General features: G+C 39.2%; 1 non-coding gene across 1 annotated transcript; it reads right to left on the reverse strand.

Annotated features, from left to right (window-relative positions):
- Positions 1-3,965: 3,965 nt before the first annotated feature.
- On the reverse strand, positions 3,966-4,153 carry LOC132211633 (U2 spliceosomal RNA). The gene has a single exon (XR_009447531.1). It is a non-coding gene; the product is annotated as a U2 spliceosomal RNA (small nuclear RNA).
- Positions 4,154-14,446: the final 10,293 nt, after the last annotated feature.

Genomic DNA, 14,446 nt, shown 5'->3' on the forward strand with positions numbered 1-14,446 from the left:
AGGATTCCAGTAAATACCCGGGGGTCTGCATACTCACAGGCTTGTTTGGAAAGGTCAAAGAATAATTAGGGGCGCTGCCTTCAACACTCCCCTAAGTTGGAATTCAGATAAACAGGGCAGGCAGCCTTCCACACACTTCCCTTTTATTAGAATATCCTCCTTACAAACTTTCCAACCAAGTCTCATGCTTCCCAATAGGGAAGTGTAAGAAAAAAAAAAAAAAAAGAATCTCCCATAATTTATTCAGATAGCAAAATTTAGCATTAATAATTTCAAAGATTTATAGGATAGAAAACTGATCAAAAGGGTCCTATATTAACAACAGTACAGTGGGGCCTTGACTTACGAGTTTAATTCGTTCCTAGACCGAGCTCGTTAAGGAGCTCGTTAACTCAAATTACTCTTTCAACTCAATGCAAAAAATCAGCGGAGAGACAGCTGGTATCTCAAAAAACTCGTTAGTCAGGGCACTCATAAGTCAAGGCCCCACTGTATTTATTTATTCTATTGCTAATAAATACCACAGTATATTTTTAGTAATAAAATAAAAATACCATGGTTGTAAGTTATCCTTTCTCTTTTCAAACCTTTCATCGACTGATCATACAAAAAAGCCATAAGAGATCTATACCTATGTAGAGAAGGAAAAAATTTTTTCTACCCTTTTAGGTTTTTTGGCATATCTAATAATCAGATTGACATTAGATCGATTAAAAGCAGAGAAATTAGTTTGACTACGTTCATAGGAGGACCCTACAAAGATAGTGAGACACAAAGATAGAGAATTCCAGGCCAATATCTCTGATGAACATAGATGCTAAAATCCTCAAGAAAACATTACAAGTTGGATCCAGCAATATATTAAAAAGATAATACACCTTGACCATATGGGATTTATTCCAGAGAATCAAGGCTGGTACAATATTTGCCATCAATAAGCAAATAGGACAAAAATCGCATGATCATATCAATAGATGCAGAAAAAACATCCGACAAAATTTAATACCCATTTTTATTAAAAATTCTCAGCAAAGTCAACATAGAGGGATCATATCTTAACATAATAAAGGCAAAATATGACAAACCTACAGCCAATATCATACTCAATAGGCAAAAATGAAAACATTTCCCCTAAGAACAGGAACAGGGGTGTCCACTTTCACCACTTTTGTTCAACATAGTACTGGAAGTCCTAGCCACAGAGATCAGACAAAGAGAAGAAACTAAAGGCATTCAAATTGGAAAGGAAGTAAAACTGTCATTATTCGCAGATGACATGCTATTGTACATAGAAAACCCTAAAGACTCCACCAAAAAACTACTAGATTTACTCAATGAATTTGGCAATATAGCAGGATGCAAAATTAACACCCAGAACTAGATGGCATTGTTATACACCAATAATGAATTCTCAGAAAGAGAAACTAAACAAACAATCCTATTTACCATTAAAACAACAAAAAAATTAGGATACTTAGGAATAACTTCAACCAAGGAGGTAAATGGCTTTTACATGGAAAACTACAGGATGTTGACAAAAGAGTAGAAGAAGACATAAGTGCAAGAATATGCCATGTTCATGGATTGGTAAAATTAACATCATTAAAATGCCCATACTACCCAAAGCAATCTACATATTCAATGCAATCCCTGTTAAAGTAGCAATGCATATTTCACAGATATAGACCAAATAATCTAAAAATTTATATGGAACCAAAAATAACCCTTAATAGCTGCAGCAATCTTGAGAAAGAAGGACAAAGTTGGAGGGATCACAATTCCAGATAGCAAGTTATACTAAAAGTCACTGTAATCAAAACAGCTGGTACTGGCATAAGAGCAGGCATATTGATCAATGGGACAGAACAGAGACCCCAGAAATCAACCCAAGCCATTACGCTCTATTAGTATTTGACAAAGGAGGCAAGAACATACAATGGAATCAAGACAGTCTCTTCAATAAATGGTGTTGGTAAAATTGGACAGGTGCATGCAAAAAATTGAAACTAGACCACCAACTTACACCATACAAAAGAATAAACTCAAAATGGGTAAAAGACTTAAATATGTCATGAAACCATAAAAATCCTAGAAGAAATCATAGACAGCAACATTTCAGACATCTCTCATAGCAATATGTTTGCAGATACATCTCCTAGGTCAAAGGAAATAAAGAAGTAAATAAGCAAATGGGACTACATCAAAATAAAAAACTTCTGCACAGCAAAAGAAACTATAAACAAAATGAAAAGGGAGCTCACTGTATGGGAGAACATATTTGGCAATGATACACCTTATAAAGGGTTAATATCCAAAATATATAAGGAACTCATACAACTTAACAAAAGGAAGACAAACAATCCAATTAAAAAATGGGCAAAAGACCTAAATAGATATTTCTCCAAAATGGACATGAAGATGACCAAGAGAGATGTAAATTAAAATGACAATGAGGTATCACCTCACACCTGTCAGAATGGCTACCATCAATAAATCAACAAATGACAAGTGCTGGTGAGGATGTGGAGAAAAGGGAACCCTAGTACACTGCTAGTGGGAATACAGACTAGTGCAGCCATTATGGAAAACAGTATAAAGTTTCCTCAATAAATTAAAAATAGAACTGCCATTTGACCCAGTCATCCCACTTCTAGGAATATATTCTAAGAAACCCAAAACGCCAATCAGAAAGAATGTATGCACCCCTATGTACATAGCAGCACAATTTACAATAGCTAAGATCTGGAAACAGACCAAGTATCCATCTGTAGATGAGGGGATAAAAGAGCAGTGGTCAGAGAAAGATAAATATCACATGATCTCCCTCATTTGTGGAATATAGTGAACAACATAGACTGATGAACAGGGGCAGATCCAGAGACAGAAAAGCAGAGGTCAGACTGTCAAACCTCAGAGGGAAGGTAGGGGAGGGTGGGGGTAAGAGGGAGAGATCAACCAAAGGACTTGTATGCATGCATATAAGCCCAACTAATGGACACAGACAACAGGGAGATGAGAGCATGAGTGGGGGGGGGAAGGGCGGGTTATGGGGGGATGAGGTCACATATGTGATACCTTAATCAATAAAGAAATTAAAGATTGAAAAAAAAATAAAGTTCAGGAACAGGAAAAAAAAAAAAAAAGCTGTGGTACATTTACCCCATGGAACAAATGCATAGTACATTTACTATGCAGCAGTAAAAAAGAAGGATCTCTTACCCTCTGAGACAGCATGGAGGGACCTGGAGAGTATTATGCTAAGTGAAATAAGCCAGTCAGAGAAAGACAAGGATCATATGATCTCACTCATATGTGGAATCTAATGAACAAAATAAACTTATGAAGAATATAGATCCAAAATAGAAGCATAAGCCCTAGCCGGTTTAACTCAGTGGATAGAGCATCGGCCTGCAGACTGAAGGGTCCTGAGTTCAATTCTGGTCAAGGGTGCATACCTTGGTTGCAGGGTTGATCCCTGGCCCTTGTCAGGGAGTGTGCAAGAGGCAACCAATTGATGTGTCTCTCTCACATCAATGTTTCTCTCTCTGTCTCTCCTCTTTTTCTACTCTCTCTAAAAATCAATGGAAAATATCCTCAGGTGAGGATTAACCACAAAAACAACAAACAAAATAGAAGCATAGAAAAGACTATGGAATCTCAGAGGGAATTCAGGGGAGGGTGGGTGGATGGATAGAGATCAGCCAAAGAACTTGTATGCATATATGCATAACCCATGGACACAGACAATAGGGTGGTGAAGTAGATCTAAATGTATATATGAATTTAGTATAGAATAAAAGCAACATATCAAAATAGTAGGAAAAAGTTGCCCTGGCCACTGTGACTGGTTGTTGGTTGGGCATCATACCATGCACCAAAATGTTACCAGTTTGATTCCTGATCAGGGCACAAGTCCAGGTTGCCAATTTTTCTGTGTGTGTGTGTGGGGTGGCGGGGGGCGGGCACATGCATGCACTCTCCGGAAAGTACTGTAATGTTGGGTCAATACGTGGAATGGACTGAGCAAGCTCCTATTCTACCTCCCTGCTCCAAAAATCCATGTAAAAAGTTGTCCTCAGGTGGAGGACCTATCAGGTATTACACTGATAAGAACAAACACTTCATTTGATCTTAGCCAAAATGGAGAAGCAATCCACTTTCCTTCTTTTTGCACTAAAACACTTTTAGTGCCACATGACCCTCTGGCTCCAAATTACACTCTTAAATAGCCATTTCAAAACTATTCTTCCTTATAGCCTAGCAAAATGAGAGTATGTAACAAAAGGAGAGATTGCAGGCATACCAAGCTTGGGTCTACAATGTTTGATTGTCCTCTTTCAATCCTGAGAAGGTTGTCTTGGCAACCAACTTTCCTAACTTGCTCTATTTCTCCCTCTTAAAGCCTTTGAAGTGAGTCCCTCCTCCATCGGAGCCTTTGAAGTGATTCTGAATAGAATACTAAAGATTACCTATTAACTGCCCTAGGAGATTTCTGAATACCTCAGAAAAACCTAGGGCTTTTTCTCAAGCTACAGTCACAACCATAGGTACATGGCTTCATATGATTACAGCCCAACCTGCTACAGTGACTAACCGATGAACCAACAAATATTTCTTGAACGTTGTTTATATTCTGGGCACTTTGCTAGACTTTGCAAATATAGGAATAAAATGCAGTCTCTGTCCTCCATAGTTACAATCAAGTGTTGTCTAATTCTCTATACATGCCCTATCCAATATAACAGCTGCGGCCACACATGGCAATAGAGCATTTAATATGTGGCTGGTCCAAATTGAAATGTAACATAAGTGTAAAAGGCACATCAAATTTTGAGAAGTTGGAACAAAACAAAAAAAAAGAAATATCTCATTAATAAATTTTTAAAAATATATTTTATTGATTTTTTTTTATAGAGAGGAAGGGAAAGGGATAGTTAGAAACATCGATGAGAGAGAAACATCGATCAGCTGCCTCCTGCACACCCCTTACTGAGGATGTGCCCACAACTAAAGTACATGCCCTCGACCGGAATCGAACCCGGGACCACTCAGTCCACAGGCTGACGCTCTATCCACTGAGCCAAACCGGCCAGGGCCCATTAATAAATGTTTATGTTGATTATGGCAGACAGACATGAGCAGAGCAAGGATGATGGGCCAGGTACAGAAGGTCAACAGGGAAGAAACTCCTGGCTGCCTAGAAAGGACAATTGCAGGTTGGGACCTGACCCCTCAGAGTGACCTTTCCTCCCCTAGCATATCACTGGTCATGTGATTTGGACCCCCGGACAGTTCCTCCCTAGAGATAACATCTAGCCTCAGTTGTATTTCAGCTGCAAGCTCAGAAAAGCAGAAAAACCAGACAAGCGACCCCATGGCTAATGATCCCCTGCCCTGGCCCCAACCAATCAATCAGTGGAGACCTAGGCCCTGAAAGGACACACCTGGAAAGCTGCCAATAACATCTTCTAATAAGATCTTCCCGTGGGACCTCCCTAAAATCTCTACTCTTAAAACCCTTAGACTGGAGGACCAGTGTCCTCTCCCTCCTGGGAACATTTCCCTTTCCCTTTCCCTTTCCCCTTCTCTTTCCCTTTCATTGTCACTTTCCCTTTCCCTACCCGCTCCCCCTCCCAGGAACATTACCATTACCTCCCTCTCTTGGAAGCTCCAAGAGCCCCTTCCTTTGTCTCTATAAATTGTTTCCTCAGCCCATTTCTTCTGCAAATTACTTCTACCTCTGTGATTTTGTAAATAAACTAGTGGCCCGGTGGATGGGTTCATGCACATTGAAAGGAAATTAATTAGAAGAAAGATTTGTGTGGTAATTACATTTCTGCAAAAAATTACATGTCAAAATATATATAATATAGTATTATAAAATTAAAACATGCATTCGATTGGTGCCAGGGAGTCACCGTTTATTTTTAAATTGCCATTGCACATCATATGTACCAGCCGGTCAGTCGGTTGGATGGTTGATGAATAAATCACAATGTGGTTCACGTTGAATGCCAACAAAAACAACCAAATTTCACGATCAACAATGACACATCAAAACACACGCCTGCAATTGGTGCCAGTGAGAACTTCATATGTATCACGCATGCACAAGTCAACGTTTATTTTTAAACTAGTGACCTGGTGCGTGGATTCGTGCATTTTTGAAAGGAAATTAATTAGAAGGTGGCCAGAGGTGTGGGACTGGGTGAAATGGGCCAGACACACCCTGGAGCCAACCATCCGAGGTCCCTCCCTGGCCTGCCACACCTGGGGTGGTGCTGTGGCTCGAAGGGCATTGTCTACAGAGTGAGCAGGGTACTGCCAGGGCTGCTGGCAAAAACACTCAGTTTAAATATATCGGCTGAAACTCAGAGTGCAGGCAGAGCCATGCCCAATCAAAAGATTGGGATGCCACTCAGTTTGATCTTCCCACCCAGTGTTAAGGGGGTGGATCTCATAATGTCACCAGGAACTCAAGGCCCACCCAGATGTGATGTAACTTCCTGTTATTCAAGTATTTAATAAACTCCTCCCGGTGCTGGTGCTGTCTGCATCTGTCCCTCCATCAGAGGGCAGATGCCACACCCAGGCCCAGCCTTCACTCTATTTCTGTCTCAGTCTTGTGTTTTTACATTTTTCCTTAAACCTTGTCACGTTCTAATCAAACCCCGCATTCTCTCTCTCTGCACTGGTTGTGGGAAGAGAGTAACACCGCTCCCATAGGGTCCCCCTGACAGGTGGGATCCCTTAGCCTGACCTGCAGGAACCAGGCTGAAACTGGCTCTCTGACATCCCCAGAGGGGTCCCGGAGTGTGAGAGGGCACTCTGCAAAGTCTCTGTCATACAGGGTGTGGAAAGCAAATGCAAGTCTGCAGCAAACCAGATTCAGGGCCGACAGTGCCCCAGCAACAACATAACCCACGGCTGAAGGTGGAATTGTATGGCCCCATGAGGAATCAGGCTCCCTCCTCTCTGATTTTGGGGTGTGTCACCCGAGAACCTCTGCTGCCAAGCCACTGTAGCTCGGCAGCTCCTGCGTTGAGCGTCTGGTCCCTGGTGGTCAGTGTGTGTCATAGCAATTGGTTGGACGGGCAGAGGGACACTTAGCATATTAGCATTTTATATATAGAGATTGCCAGTGTGCATTATATGTACCAGCCAGTCATTTGGTCAGACGGTTGGATGGATGGACGATAGGTCACTTAGCCTTTTTTATATATATACATATCCTATATAATAAAAGCATAGTATGCAAATTGTCCCCTCGGCCGGGAGTTCGTCTGGGAGTTTGACCAGGGGGTGGGGCCGGCCGGGGGAAGGGAGGGAGGCCCTGGCTGGCAGCCGTCAGCTTCTAGGGACCCTACCAGTGCATGAATTTCATGCACTGGGCCTCTAGTATGTATAGATAGATAGATAGATAGATAGATAGATAGATAGATAGATATCTCCTTATAGTTTGAGTCTTGGCTCTGAATTCTTTCCTAGGCATAACTTAAGTACCGAGGTTGCTGAACCCAGGTCCAGTCTGACTCCATGGGTCTAAAACCTGGTGCCATTCCAGCCACATACAATTACCTGTTGAAATCATAATGTTTTGGATATATTGAATTAAGTAAAATAGTGCCCATCTGTAGATGAATGGATTAGAAAACTGTGGTACATCTACACGATGGAATACTATGCTGCTGTATAAAAGAAGGAACTCTTACCATTTGCAACAGCATGGATGGAACTGGAGAGCATTATGCTAAGTGAAATAAGCCAGTCAATGAAGGAAAAATACCACATGATCTCACTCATTTATGCATAATAAAGACCATTATAAACTTATGAACAAAAATAGATACAGAGGCAGAGCTGCCTCAAACAGATTGTCAAACTGCAGCGGGAAGGCCGGGGAGGGTTGCGGGGCAGGAGGGAGGACGGTAAGAGATCAACCGAAGGACTTGTATGCATGCATATAAGCATAACCAATGGACATAAGACACTGGGGGATAGGGGAGGCTAGGGAACTGTCAAGGGGGGGGGGGGGGAGAGACACATATGTAATACCCTTTGTAATACTTTAAGCAATTAAAAAAAATTAAGTAACATGAACTTACAAAAAAGCAAATTATAAACAAAAGTGATAAATATACAATACTCAGAGGGAAAAAGGAATAGACATGAATCAACATGAATGAATCTCAGAATAATTATGCTGAAGCCAGACAAAAGAAGAGTATACACTAAGTGATTCCATTTATAGAAAACTCATGTATAATTATAAGAAGCAGGTCAGTAGTTGTCTGAGGGAGAGGGTAAGAAGCGGTGGAAGAGATCGATTACGAAGGGGCATGGGGACATCTTGGGGAGTGTTGGAAATGACATGCTCAGCATCTTGATGGTGGTGACGGTTTCACAGGTGTATAGGTATGGTGAAATTTATCAAATCATACAATTCAAGTATGTTCAATTTATTGTATGCCAATTCTACCTCAATGAAACTGTCAAATAAACACTCAAAATCTAAAAAAAAAAAAAAAAAAAAAAAAAAGTAGGAACAAGCTAATTTTCCAACAATAGAGAGATGACTGATTATGGCGCATCTATTATTTAGCTATTAAAAATGTTTTCAAGAAATAAAAAGAAATGAATGCACCCTAACCGGTTTGGCTCAGTGGATAGAGCATCGACCTACGGACGGAAGGGTCCCAGGTTCGATTTCGGTCAAGGATACATGCCCAGGTTTCAGGCTCAATTCCCAGTAGAGGGTGTTCAGGAGGCAGCTGATCGACGTTTCTCTGTCATGGATGTTTCTAACTCTCTATCCTTCTCCCTTCCTCTTTGTAAAAAATCAATAAAATATATTTTTTTAAAAAGAAATGAATGCATAGGTTTATATAAAAGACCTTTACTTGTAATAGTAAAAACTTATACTTTTATTTATTGTAGTAAAAATGTGTCTATAATAAGGGATCATATGACACATCCATATAACAAAATAGAATATTATTTAATGATTTATAATTCATTTTGCATTCATTAATTTTTATATGGTATCAGAAAGAAGCTCAATTTATTCAATTGTTTGTGAATGTCCAGTTGTCCTAGCACAATTTGTTGAAAAATCTTCTCAATTGGATTATTTTGGAACCCTTGTCAAAAATTGTTTGTCAATGTAAGAGTTTATTTCCAGACTCTCAGTACTCTTGCTATGATCTATATGTCTACCCTTATGTCAGTACCACTCTGTTTTGGTTGTAGGCTTAAATATAAGGCCTAAAACTATAAAACTCTTAGAAGAAAATATAGGGATACATTTTTTGACCTTGGATTAGACAACACCTTCATAAATATTGAGAGGAGCTAGAGATAAATTAGGCAAACAGGGTAAGGGGTCAGAGAAGAAGGAAGTGTGGACTGTGACAGCTGGAGCTTGCTGAAACTACAAAATATTTGTTTTGCAGAAAAACAGGATGTCACGAGACAAGGATGTTTATCTTGCAAGTGCAGAATGTTGCAAAAGAAGGGAAGAAAGAGGAAAGAAAGAGGGGGAGCACCTGGTGGATTTTGAAATTGTTGCTAGGCAAGGAACCAAACCAAGTGTGACACAGATAGAGTGGACTCAGGATGGATAAGAACCTCTAGACAAGTGAGCTTTGGTGGAAACCCTCTCTTGGGCCCCCTTCCCATGTGAGAGGTCTGTATCTGCTTGAATAAATCCTACACTTCTTGCCTGATTCTTCTGGTCTGAAATTTCATTCTTTGACTTCATGAGACACAATCCCAGGATGAACCTCAGCTTGCTGTTCAGATATCAATATGATATCAAAATTACCAGCAAAAACAACCAAAAATAGATATTCTCATCAAAACTAAAAACATTTGTGCTACAATGGACACATCAAGAAAGACAAAAGATAACTCATAGAATGAGAGAAAATATTTGTAAATCATAAATCAGAGAAGGGCCTTGTATTCAGAATATACAAGGAGTATCATCACATACACCAAAACGTTGTGGGTTTGGTCAGGGCACATACCTAGGTTGTAGGTTCAATATCCAGTTGGGACATCGATGAGAGTCAACCAATTGATGTTTCTTTCATATCCATGTTTCTCTCTCTCACTCTTTTCTATCCTCTCTCTCTAAAAATCAATAAAAATATATCAAGTGAGGATTTTTTTAAAAAAGATAAATAATTCAATCTAAAACATAGGTAAAAGACCTGAAAGATATTTTTCCAAATAATATATACAGATGGCCAATAAAGACATGAAAAGATGCTCAGTATCATTATCTATCAAGGAAGTACAAATCCAAACCATACAATCCCCCTAGGATGGCTATAATAAAGACAGATAATAACAAGTTTTGGCAAAGGTATGGAGGAATTAGATCCCTCACACATTGTTGATAAGAATATAAAATGACCAAGTTCCTTTGGAAACGGTCTTGGCAGTAGTTCCTCAAATTGTTAAACATAGAGTTGCCACATGACCCAGCCATTTTATTCCTAGGTATCTGTCAAGATAAATGAAAACATATGTCAACATAAAAACTTATGTTTAATAAGCAGCATTATTCATAATAACCAAAATGGAAATCATCCAAATGTGTATCAATTGATGAACAGATAAATTAAATATAGTATACCCATAAAATGGAATATTATTTGTCAACAAGAAGAAATAAAGTACTGATATATGCTTCAGTGTAGATGAACCTTAAAAACCTCATGCTAAAAGAAGCCAGTCACAAAAGACCATGTCACGTATAATTCCATTTATATAAAATGTCCAGAATAGGCAAACTATAAAGATAGAAAATATATTAGTAATTGCCTAGGTCTGGTGAGATTGAGGACAAATGGAGAGTGACTGCTAAAAGTAAAACTGAGGGTCCCTATGACTTTGATCAAATTTAGTTTTAACTTCTAGCTCCAGAAATCATATTCTTCCCTCTCTCTATATAACCCTCAGAGACCTAGTCTTTCTGCAAAATTATCAGCAACCGCCGTGGCAGCAGAAGACAGTAGCAGGGATCTGGCTAATGGTCATAACGTCTGGACCTCTGGCAGAAAAAAAAAGGCATCTTAATCTTAGTTATGTTTTAGCTCCTGAGCCCTAAATTGGAAAAAGACCCTGGCTACTTTCTCATGAAATCAGACAGAGGTGGGTGGGAACAGACCTTCGAGCTGTCCTCAAGACCAGATGAAATGATTTACTACCCTTCCTACCTTATCTACAGCCAATCAGCTCCCAGCATGGCCCTGAGCCCCATAACTCATGGTGTCTTGTGATTTACCCCTATATAATCTGTAACTTACATGCCATTGGGGACTTAAGGGCATAAGCTCCCCACCTCCATATTGCCCAATTCAATATTAAACTATTTTTCCTTCTATACTGTAAACTCTTCTTTGTGTGTTTCTTTGGGCCAGTGCATGTAGGCAGATGAAAAACAAAACACAACAAACAAACAAAATAAACCCACACAAAACAAAATAAAAATACCATTGGGGTCTCAATAACAAAAGGCACTGGGTTTCTTTTGGTTTTGATAAAAATGTTCTATACTTAGATTGTGGTGATGGTTGCACAATTCTGTAAATACACTAAAAACTACTGAATTGTAATTTTAAGTGGGTCAACTGCACAATATGTGAATTATATTTGAATGAAGCTGCTTAAAATGTAATCAAGAACTTTCTAAAAAAGAGTGAATGAGTCAATTTCCACTTTCCTCTCAGGAATCATCCAAAACAGGATGTTGACAAATTAATACATTTTATATTTTTTTGTTGTTTGTTTTTTATATGAAGAAGCACAGACTGGACTGAGCTTTAGTAGCCTTCTCCATTCTATGCAACCTACTAATTAGGCTTGCCATTCAAGAAGAATTTTTTTGCCAGCCCAGCTACATGCTCTTAAATACACAACTGAGGAAAAGTTTTCTGTATCTGCGAAGCCTACAGAGCAATCTTTCTTCTGAATATTCCTATCATGAATATCAAACCTGGTCATCAGGGTAGGCTGCATTGACCTGAGGAGTCACCTCAAAATCAGCCTCTTTGGCATGAGGATTCTTTTGAGCTGAAGGCAATAGAGAATCAACAGAAGCAGGAGAGTTCCCTGCCCTCCCCTCATCTGTCTGAAAGCAGGGCGTAAATTTCCCTTTGAGAAAGCCCCACTCCCAGCCTTTACCAGGGAGACAAGTACAACATTTATTCAAGACAGAGACTTAAACCCAAGATGAGTTTGTATAAACAGACTTTACTAAAATAACCCTTATCTCCTATTAGTTCCTCCGTATATTTCCCTGTCATTTCCCACAATTTATCATCCCTTGAAACCCAACCCCCCCCCTTTTTTTTATCAAAAGGGTATATAAGCCCCTGAATCTAACCACTTCTTTGAGTTTTACTTCTTTCCTGCAAACTCCCATACATATAAATACTCATAAAAATTCTTGCCTTTTTTCTGATTAATCTGTGCTTTGTTAGTTTAATTTGCATTATCCTAGTGATGAACATAGGAAGGTAGAAGAAAATGTTTTTCTTCCTGACAGTTCCTTGTGTTTTTTCAATTTTTAAATATTTAGTTGTATTTTTATAAAAATGTTTAAGAACTAAAATTTTAGCAATATTGTTTTTTATAACTTGTATTTGTCCAGTATTATATAAAATTCATTTGGCTTAGTTTTTTTTAATTATATTTTTATTTCTTTCAGAGAGAGGAAGGGAGAGGGACAGAAACATCAATGATGAGAGAGAATCATTTATCAGCTGCCTCCTGCACGCTTCACACTGGGGATAGAGCCAGCAACCCCGGCATGTGTCCTGACCAGGAATCGAAGCGTGACCTCCTACTTCATAGGTCGATGCTCAACCACTGAGCCACACCAACCAGGCTATAAGCTATTTTTAAATTGCCTTTAAAATTTTGATCTTTTATAAAATTCATCCTCTATTCTTTAAAAAAAAAGAAGAGAAACTTAAATTGCAAATGTCTTTTCATTTATGATAAGTCTGTCTTGTATCTTATCTTTTTTAAAATGCTTAATTATTTAAAGTACTAGTATTACATGAGTCTCCTTTTTCCCCCCATTGACCTCTCCCCTGCCACCCCCTCTCCCAAGCACAACCCTCACCTCCCTACTGTCTGTGTCCATTGGTTTTGCTCATATGCATGCATACAAGTCCTATGGTTGATCTCTTACCCCCTCATCCCTCACCTTCCCTCATAGGTTGTACAATCTGTATCTTACCTTTCTGTATCTTATTTACCTAAGCTTGAATTTTAGTAGATTCTTCTGATTTCTTCTTTAGCAGGAATTTTCAGCTATTAAAGTCAAAAGCAAACTTTCTTTTTTAAATTGTACATTGATATTATGGAATGTACTTAATAGTAATCAAATATTTTTAAGTAATCATTCCCCATGATTAAAGTATGCTGTTCTAAATCTTAACTGTCCTTAGTAAAACCCACCACACATAAAAAAGATTAACTGCGCCCCCCCCCACCCGCTTGTCTATCTTCATCCATTCCTTCTTTCAAACTATTAGTAGGTCAAGAGTTAACCATACAACTTCCCTGTATAAAAGTTTTTAACGGGCTATTAATGCTGTTGTAATAACCTGGTGTGGGAACCATACCAGAGTCACCAGACAGTCAAGGCCACTTAGAGTGTGAAGGCCTTGTTGTTAGTATGTTGGAATGGCCAAGGCCACTCTGAACATGGGAATCATAATCAGAATGTCTGAGACCTACACAGCTGCAAGGCCACAGCAAGCTCACGGTACATTGTGCCCTTCTATAGCCAAATGATTGATGTCATTGTTGGCAACTAGCCTTCTTTGTCTAAGGAGTATAATATAATACATGGTACTGACCAGCTAGAGCAGTGGTTCTCAACCTTCCTAATGCCACAACCCTTTAATACAGTTCCTCATGTGGTGACCCCCAATTTCATTGTTACAAATTGAACATAATTAAAGCATAGTGATTAATCAAAAAAACAATATATAATTATATATGTGGGTTCCGATGGTCTTAGGCGACCCCTGTGAAAGGGTCGTTCAACCCCCAAAGGGGTCGTGACCCACAGGTTGAGAACCGCTGAGCTAGAGTGTGCTGGAGAAGCAAGAGACAGAAGAGATGGAGCTGAGAGCTGGTACTGCTATGATGTAAGGCTGAGAGCTCATATATAGCTAGCATGTTAACCAGCCAGTGTGCTGAGAGAGTAGCTCAGAAGTAGTTACTATGTGAGATTAAGGGGTAGGGTACTTTGGAACCCAAGAAATGTAACGCCATGCCAATAAAATCTTCCACATTCAATCCTCTAATGTGAATCTTGAAGATATTACTTACAGGAACCTCTTTCCCACTTGTGTCTAGGAAGTCTGGCTCATTAATTCCTCTGGCATCGTTATCATTGCCTAGATAAAGCCTAATGTGA

The sequence above is a fragment of the Myotis daubentonii genome, chromosome 10, assembly GCF_963259705.1.
Source record: "Myotis daubentonii chromosome 10, mMyoDau2.1, whole genome shotgun sequence".
Classification (NCBI taxonomy): domain Eukaryota; kingdom Metazoa; phylum Chordata; class Mammalia; order Chiroptera; family Vespertilionidae; genus Myotis; species Myotis daubentonii.